The sequence below is a fragment of the Lepidochelys kempii genome, chromosome 2 (assembly GCF_965140285.1).
Source record: "Lepidochelys kempii isolate rLepKem1 chromosome 2, rLepKem1.hap1, whole genome shotgun sequence".
Classification (NCBI taxonomy): Eukaryota; Metazoa; Chordata; order Testudines; family Cheloniidae; genus Lepidochelys; species Lepidochelys kempii.
In genome coordinates this window covers 105,832,618-105,841,502 of record NC_136381.1, presented here as the reverse complement: position 1 = coordinate 105,841,502, position 8,885 = coordinate 105,832,618, and positions in this window count along the sequence as shown.

Below are 8,885 nucleotides of genomic sequence, written 5' to 3'. Positions count from 1 at the left end.
CAGCATCCAGAGACTCCCCGCCCTTTTGTTGTATTAACAATTGTGATTAAAATAGAGATAGAGGATGTATGTGGATGGATGCTTGGTGTGGATAATAACTGAATGATCAGGGAGGTGCCAGCCTAAGAATCCAGTGTCCATCGGCTGAAGAAGGCGTCAAGTGGAAATAACCAGACGACCCCCCCGGAGGGCAGACTGGAATCCACCCAACAGCCTCAAGGATGGGAGAACCAAAGAACAAGATAACATCTTGGAGCCATCAGGAATGTGCTATCTGCTGATTGATTCAGCAACAGCATGATGAAGCAATTCCCATAGACTGGCATAGGAAGAAATTCCTATAAAAATAGACTCTAAAAAGTGAGAACTTTGGGGTCTGATTCTGCAAACCAACTTCCAGGAGCATCAGATGAGCATCTGACAAGGCCCTGCTCCCTCCTCATGTCCAGGCCACCTGGCCAGTGGCTTGGCATGAGCAACTCTAAGGCTGGTAACTATGATAACAACCTTGCAGAACCTGTGTATGTGTGTGTGTGTGTGTTTGTATGAATGAATGTGTGAATAAATATGAGATTGAATGGAATGTTATAGCTATAACTAACTGCTTACTATGATTCTTTCTGTATTCACAATAAATGTGGTATTTTGCCTTTTTCCCTTTAATAAGATCCTGCTGGTTTTTATTTTATTGGTACAACAAATAAAGTGGTTTAAGCCATCTTTGCACCCTCCCAATTCTGGGCTGCTCCAGGAGCTGCAGTGGCATCCCAACCTAACAGAAATAAAGTAGAGCGAGTGCATCTCTTTTTGGTGCCACGAGTGGGTGGTGCTTGGGAAAGATCATTTCCCTCCTACTTCCCTCCCTGACCCATTGAGCCAAATGATCAGAAGGGAGCACAGAACCTAGGGGCATTTCTGAGCATCTGAACTCTAATAAGGTAGAGCCAATCCTGCAGATCCAAATGGGGCAACTAAGCTCCCCCAAAAGCAAACAAAGCCCAAGGAGTTTTGCCTGAGGCACCCAGTGGGCCATGTATGATCATACTTTCAACGTCTGCACTATCAACTGAGAGTGGAGTCTCATTTTGTCATCACAAGTATAGGGAGCTTGTCTTGTGGACAGAACTCAGTAGAGAAGCACTGCTTTTCTTCTCTTGCAATTACAGGCAAACTGAATTACTCCTTATATATTCTTCTTAGGAGCTTTCTTCTGTTTCAAGGTTGTCTGACACTTCTAGGTTACACTTTAGGAACTCAGTGTAGAAGCTAGCCTAAGTACTGCAGTTCCAAACAAAAAAATGCTTTCGTTGTGAATCAACCAGCCCCCACCCAAACACCAAGCATCGTTACAACCCAAACTCTCCTTTAAATACCAGAATAAGTAGGTTAAGGCTGGTCCTGGGAGTTATTTTATCTTCCATACTCTCAATCAGACAGATTCCTTCTGGCCTGACAAGGTGGGTGAGTGTAGGGACCCAGGGTGGCTTCCCTCTGAACCAGAGGGTAAAGAGCCACCCTCTCAGCCTGAGTGGGTGGGGCCAGACCAAGCTTACGCCAATCCCCAGAAGGGGAGGGGTGGGACAGGAAGTACAAAGGGCGGGGCCCTTTGCCCCGTGAGGAGAGCACCAGGGAGGGAGACAGACACAGGCTACTCCCTCACGATCCTGCTGCCGACCCAGGGGAGACCCTGGGCCAGGAGGAACCTGACCAGGAGGAAGGCCTGTGGCGACCAGGACTGCCAGCCGCTGAGTACCTGGAGGGGCCAGGCTGTAACCCGGGCCAGCGTGAGCCCGACACAGAGGGGGAGCTGGAGCTGCCAGCAGCGGAATACCCAGATGAGCTGGAGGGACCGGAGAGGCCCGCTTGAGAGACCGGAAGTAGCCTGGGGCAGAACTGCACCGTGGGGTGAGTGTCTTTGGTCAGCGGGGCGCGGATGGTTCCCCACTGACCCACCGGCAGGACCTTCGCCTCCCGCCACTGTCAGGGCCCTGGGCTGGAACGCAGAGGAGTTGGGTGGGCCTGCGTTCCCCTACCCCGGCCAACCTGCCTTGGGTAGCAGAACCACGCGCTACAAACCCGTGCCGGCGCCCCCCTGCCTGAGGGGTGTGCTGCAGACTCCAGCCGGCACACCTTTTCCACTAATTCCCCAGTGCCCGAAAGGTGTGACTAAGGCCTGCCCGTGGGACCATAGCTCTCCATCGCTCCCTAGTGGCTCGGTGGACCGATTGAAACCTGTCACAAGTGGTGAACACGGGCTGGTGATCCCTATCCCTGCAGGAAGGGGTTAGTGCGAGGGGGCCTCTGAAGCTCCCCTACTGGAAAGATGGAGATGGAAAGGTTTATCACGTTCCTGGCTGAGAGCCAGCAGCAGCACCAACTCGTACAGCAGCTGGGCGCCCACCAGCAGCAGTTGCTTCAAATCCTGGGGGCCCAGCACCATGAACAACAAACCCAATGCTTCCAGCAGCTTGCAACCCTGTGGTAGGGCCATGGTGGGGCTCAACTGGAGAGGGCAGCCAACCCCGACCCCTCCCGCCCCACCGATCCGTCTGGCCAAGATGGGGCCTGAGGATGACCCGGAGGCCTATCTGGTGACCTTCGAGCGGGTTGTCTCAGTGGCTGGTTGGGCACCTGAACAATGGGCGACCCTCCTCGCCCCATATCTGACAGGGCTGGCCCAGAATGCTTACCATGGGCTCCCAGATGATGAGGCCCGCATTTATGCTCGAGTGAAAACAGTTATCTTGGATGCCTTCGACATTACCCTGGAGACTTTTTGGCGACGGTTTCAGGAAAAGGTCTACCCACTGGGCGCCAGACCCCAGGCCATGGCCCAGGAATTGAAGGACGCAAGTAACCGATGGCTACAACCCGAGCATCGAACAGCAGCTGAGGTGACTGAACAGGTCATCCTCGAACAATTCGTGCACATCCTCGCACCCCAGGGGAGGGCTTGGGTGTTGAGGCACCGGCCACAAAGTCTGAGCACGGCCGTTGCGCTTATGGAGGACTTTCTCGAGGCAGAGGCCCCGATAGGACCGACCAACCACCCCCCAAACCCTGGACCCAATGCACAGAAACTTGAAAGGGGGGGGCCCACCTCCCAAACCAACGCACCCCACCGTACCTGACAACCAGATGGCAGCAGGACCGATTTTGCCAACACCCCAAGTCCACCTCACACTCCGCCCCTGGATGCTTAACCCGACCACCGGGCCCCAGCCAACTCTGCAGCCCCACCGGTGCACCCACGTGGCCGGGGTGCCCAGAGGTAGGACCTTGCTTTCGATGTGGCGAGTAAGGTCATCTGCCATGGGGCTGTCCTGCAGTGGACTGCAACTTTGGCCTGGTGTGCACTGGGGAGTGACGGGCCTGTCCGCCCTCCGTGGCCAAACTGACAGTTCCCATGGAAGTTGCCGGGATCAAACCCGTACTGGCGCTCCCCTGCCTGAGGGGTGTGCTACAAACCCGTAACGGCGCTCCCCTGCCTGAGGGGCGCGCTGCAGACTCATGCTGGCGCTCCCCTGCCGGAGGGGCACTCTACAAACCCATACCGGCGCTCCCCTGCCGGAGGGGCACGCTGCAGACTCATGCCAGCGTGCCCGGGACTTGAGGGGTGCGCTACGGACTCCGGCCGGCACACCTTTTCCGCTAATTCCCCAGCGCCCGAAAGGTGTGACTAAGGCCTGTCTGTGGGACCATAGCTCTCCATTGCCCCCTAGGGGCTCGATGGACTGATTGAAACCTGTCACAGTGAGGTAGTATCTTTTTTATTGGACCAACTTCTGTTACGCACAGCTCTTCTTCAGGTCTAGCCTGATCAGGCTATCAGAGCCACGATCTGTTTCCTCCCATCAGACACTGCTTCAGAAATAATCTCTCCCTCTATGCACTGACAAAATCCCGGCTGCCAGAGGTGCTGCTGCTGTACTGCAAAACATTCTGTAAATCTGGCCTTTTTAAATCAAATCTAACAATTTATAAAATGTGAGACCAGACAGAACCATTAGATCATCTAGTCTGACCTCCTGCATATCACAGGCCATACATTTAACTCAAATGCCCCATGACTTCAGTTAAACAGGGCACTAAACTGCTGTGTGCCACAGGCAGAGAACAGGAGAGACTATGGTGGTACTAGTGCTGGAGGCCCTTGCAATGGCAGGGAATTGATTAGGTGAGATACATACAGATGACCCCACCAGGCGCTCTGCATCCGATGCTGCAGAAGAAGGCCAAAAAAGCCCCAGGTCCCTGCCTGGGGTGGCGATGGGGGGGTTGATTTAAATTACAACACAGAATACAAAGTATACAGTACTCTATTTTTTATTAATATTTGCACTGTAAAAATAAAATAGTATTTTTCAATTCCCCTAACACAAGTACTGTAGTGCAATTTTTCTCATGAAAGTTGAGCTTACAAAAAAAGAATTATATACAAAAAAAGAAGTGGAATGGTGGCCGAAGCATGAAGGGACATAAGAATGTTTATCTGGCAGGTAAATACGTTGTAATGCCGGCTACAAGAGTGCCATGCAAACACTGGTTCTCGCTTTCAGGTGACATTGTAAATAAGAAGCCGGCAGCATTATCTCCCATATATGTAAACAAACTTGTTTTTCTTAGCGATTGGCTAAACAAGAAGTAGGACAGAGTGAACTTGAAGGCTCTAAAGTTTTACATTCTTTTGTTTTTGAGTGTAGTTATGTAACAACAAAAAAAATCTACATTTGTAAGTTGCACTTCCACGATAAAGAGAACACACTACAGTACTTGTATGAGGTGAAATGAAAAATACAATTTCTTATGTAGCATTTTTACAGTGCAAATATTTGTAATCAAAATATAAAGTGAGTACTGTACACTTTGTATTCTGTGTTGTAATTGAAATCAATATATTTGAAAATGTAGAAAAACATCCAAAATATTTAATACATTTCAATTGGTATTCTATTGTTTAACAGTGCGATTAAAACTGCGATTAATTGTGATTACTTTTTTCAGTTAATTGCGCAAGTTAACTGTGATTAATAGACAGCTCTATAAGTAACACTTCCTTATTTACTTTTTCCACACCAGTCATGATTTCATAGACCTCCACAATATCCCCCCTTAGTAGTCTCTTTTCCAAGCTGAATAGTCCCAGTCTTATTAATCTCTCCTCATATGGAAGCTATTCCATACCCCTAATCATTTTTGTTCCCCTTTTCTGTACCTTTTCCAATTCCAGTATCTTTTTTGAGATGGGGCAACCATATCTGCATGCAGTATTCAAGATGTGTGCATACTATGTATTGAGGCAATATGATATTTTCTGTCGTATTATCTATCCCTTTTTTAATGATTCCCAACATTCAGTTAGCTTTTTTGACTGCCACTGCACATTGAATGGATGTTTTCAGAGAACTATCCACAATGACTCCAAGATCTCTTTTGAGTGGTAACACCTAATTTAGATCCCACCATTTTATATGTGTAGTTGGGATTGTTTTCCAGTGTGCATTACTTTGCATTTATCAACACTGAATTTCATCTGCCATTTTGTTGCCTGGTTTTGTGAGGTCCCTTTGTAACTCTTTGCAATCTGCTTTGGACTTAACTATCTTGAGTAGTTTTGTATGATCTTCAAATTTTGCCAGCTCACTGTTTATGCCTCTTTCCAGATCATTTATGAAAATATTAAAGGGCATCACTATTTACTGCTCTCCATTCTGAGAGTTGACCATTTATTCCTACCCTTTGTTTCCTATCTTTTAACCAGTTACCGATCCATGGGAGGACCTTCCCTCTTATCCCATGACAGCTTACTTTGCTTGAGAGCCTTTGATGGACCTCGTCAAAGGCTTTCTGAAAATCTGAGTATATTATATCCACTGGATCACCCTTGTCCACATGCTTGTTTACCCCCTTCAAAAAACTGTAATAGATGGGAAATCATGCCTCACCATTTACAAAAACCATGTTGACTTCCCCAACAAATCATGTTCATCTAGGTGTCTGATAATTCTATTTTTTACTATAATTTTAACCAGTTTGCCCAGTACTGAAGTTAGGTTTATGGGCCTGTAATTGCTGGGATCATTTCTGGAGCCTTTTAAAAATTGGTGTTATATCAGCTATCTTTCAGTCATCTGGTACAGAAGCTACTTGAATTGATAGGTTACATAGCATAGTTAGTAGTTCTGCAATTTTATATTTTAGTTCTTTCAGAACTCTTGGGTGAATACCATCTGCTCCTGGTGACTTAGTACTGTTTATCTATTTGTTCCAAAACCTCCTCTAATGACACCTATCTGTGACATTTCCTCAGATTTGTCATCTAAAAAGAATGGCTCAGGTTTGGGAATCTCCCTCACATCCTCAGCCATGAAGACCGATGCAAAGAATTCATTTAGTTTCTCCACAATGGTCTTACTGTCCTTGAGTGCTCCTTTAGCATCTTGATTGTCCAGTGATCCCACCAATTGTTTAGCAGACTTCCTGCTTCTGATGTACTTTAAAAAAATTGCTGTTAATTTTTGAGTCTTTGGCTAGCTGTTCTTCATATTCTTTTTTGACCTTCCTAATTATATTTTTATACTTCACTTGCCAGAGTTTATTCTCCTTTCTATTTTCCTCAATAGGATTTAACTTCCACTTTTTGAAGGATGCCTTTTTGCCTCTCACTGGTTCTTTTACTTCATTGTTTAGCCAGAGTGGCACTTTTTTGGTTCTTTTACTGTGTGTTTTTTAATTTGGGGTATACATTTAAGTTGAGCCTCTATTATGGTCTTTAAAAAGTTTCCATGCAGCTTGCAGGGATTTCCCTCTTGGCACTGTACCTTTTTTTTTTTTTTTTTTTCCTGTTTTAACTAACTTCCCCATTTTTGTGTAATTCCCCTTTTGGAAATTAAATGCTACCATGTTGGGCTGCTGTGGTGTTTTTCCCTCCCCTCCCCCTCCTCCTCCTCCCCCCTCTCCCCCCCACAGGGAAGTTAAGTCTAATTAGAATGGTCACTATTACCAAGCGATTCAGCTATGTTCACCTTTTGGACCAGATCCTGTGCTCCACTTAGGACTAAATCAAGAATTGCCTTTCCCTTTGTGGGTTCCAGGATTAGATGCTCCAAGAAGCAATCATTTAAGGTGTCAAGAAACTTTATCTCTGCATCCCATCCTGAGAAGACACGTACCCAGTCAATATGGGGATAGTTGAAATCCCCCATTATTATTGAGTTTTTTTTATTTTTATAGCTTCTCTAATCTCTCTGAGCATTTCACAGTCACTATCACCATCCAGATCAGGTGGCTGGTAGTATATCCCTACAGCTATATTCTTATTATTCAAGCATGGGATTACTATACATAGAAATTCTATGGTACAGTTTGGTTCATTTAAAATTTTTACTTCATTTGATTTTACGCTTTCTTTCACATAAAGTGTCACTCCCCCACCAGCACAACCTGTTCTATGTTTCTGATATATTTTGTACTCTGTAACGATGCTGGTTCTGGTGGGACCCAAATGAGAGTGCCAATTCAGGACAAATTGCTTAAAGCAGGGCAGTTACAGCCCAAGGCTGGGGTTTCTATGCACACCAAGGCAAACCAAATCAGCCAAACAGAGAAGACTTTGGTTTTACCCCACTGGCTAACCACAAGTCACACAAGTCCCTTAGACACACCAGTTTCCCAGTATCACCACCAATGCCACTTGTTATGGGGACAGATGGTTATGAAAACCAATACCCCAGTAAAAGAAAAAAGGTTCTCTCAATCCCAAAGGACCAAGCCCCAGACCCAGGTCAATATACAAATCAGATCTTACCCACAAATTACGCTATTGCCAATACTTTAGGATCTAAAATCTAAAGGTTTATTCATAAAAGGAAAAAGATATCGATGAGAGCTAGAATTGGTTAAATGGAATCCATTACATACAGTAATGGCAAAGTTCTTGGTTCAGGCTTGTAGCAGTAATAGAATAAACTGCAGATTCAAATCAAGTCCCTGGAGTACATCCACAGCTGGGATGGGTCATCATTCCTTTGTTTAGAGCTTCCGTTTGTAGCAAAGTCTCTCCAGATGTATGAAGCAGGATTGAAGACAAGATGGAAGAGCTGTAGCTTCTCTTTCTTTGTCCCAAAGACAAGCTGTCCAGCACATGGCATGGAAAAACCTCAGAGTTCTGTCCATAGGGATGTCTTAGAATCCTAGAATATCAGAGTTGGAAGGGACCTCAGGAGGTTATCTAGTCCAACCCCCTCCGCAAAGCAGGACCAATCCCCAACTAAATCATCCCAGCCATGGCTATGTCAAGCCTGACCTTAAAAATATCTAAGGAAGGAGATTCCACCACCTCCCTAGGTAACACATTCCTGTGCTTCACCACCCTCCTAGTGAAAAAGTTTTTCCTAATATCCAACCTAAACCTCCCACACTGCAACTTGAGACCATTACTCCTTGTTATGTCATCTGCTACCACTGAGAACAGGCTAGATCCATCCTCTTTGGAACCCCCTTTCAGGTAGTTGAAAGCAGCTATCAAATCCACCCTCATTCTTCTCTTCCACAGACTAAACAATCCCAGTTTCCTCAGCCTCTCCTCATAAGTCATGTGTTCCAGCCCCTAATCATTTTTGTTGCCCTCCACTGGACTCTTTCCAATTTTTCCACATCCTTCTTGTAGTGTGGTGCCCAAAACTGGACACAGTACTCCAGATGAGGCCTCACCAGTGTCGAATAGAGGGGAACGATCACATCCCTCGATCTGCTGGCAATGCCCCTACATATACATCCCAAAATGCCATTGGCCTTCTTGGCAACAAGGGCACGCTGTTGACTCATATCCAGCTGCTCATCCACTGTAACCCCTAGGTCCTTTTCTGCCGAACTGCTGCCGAGCC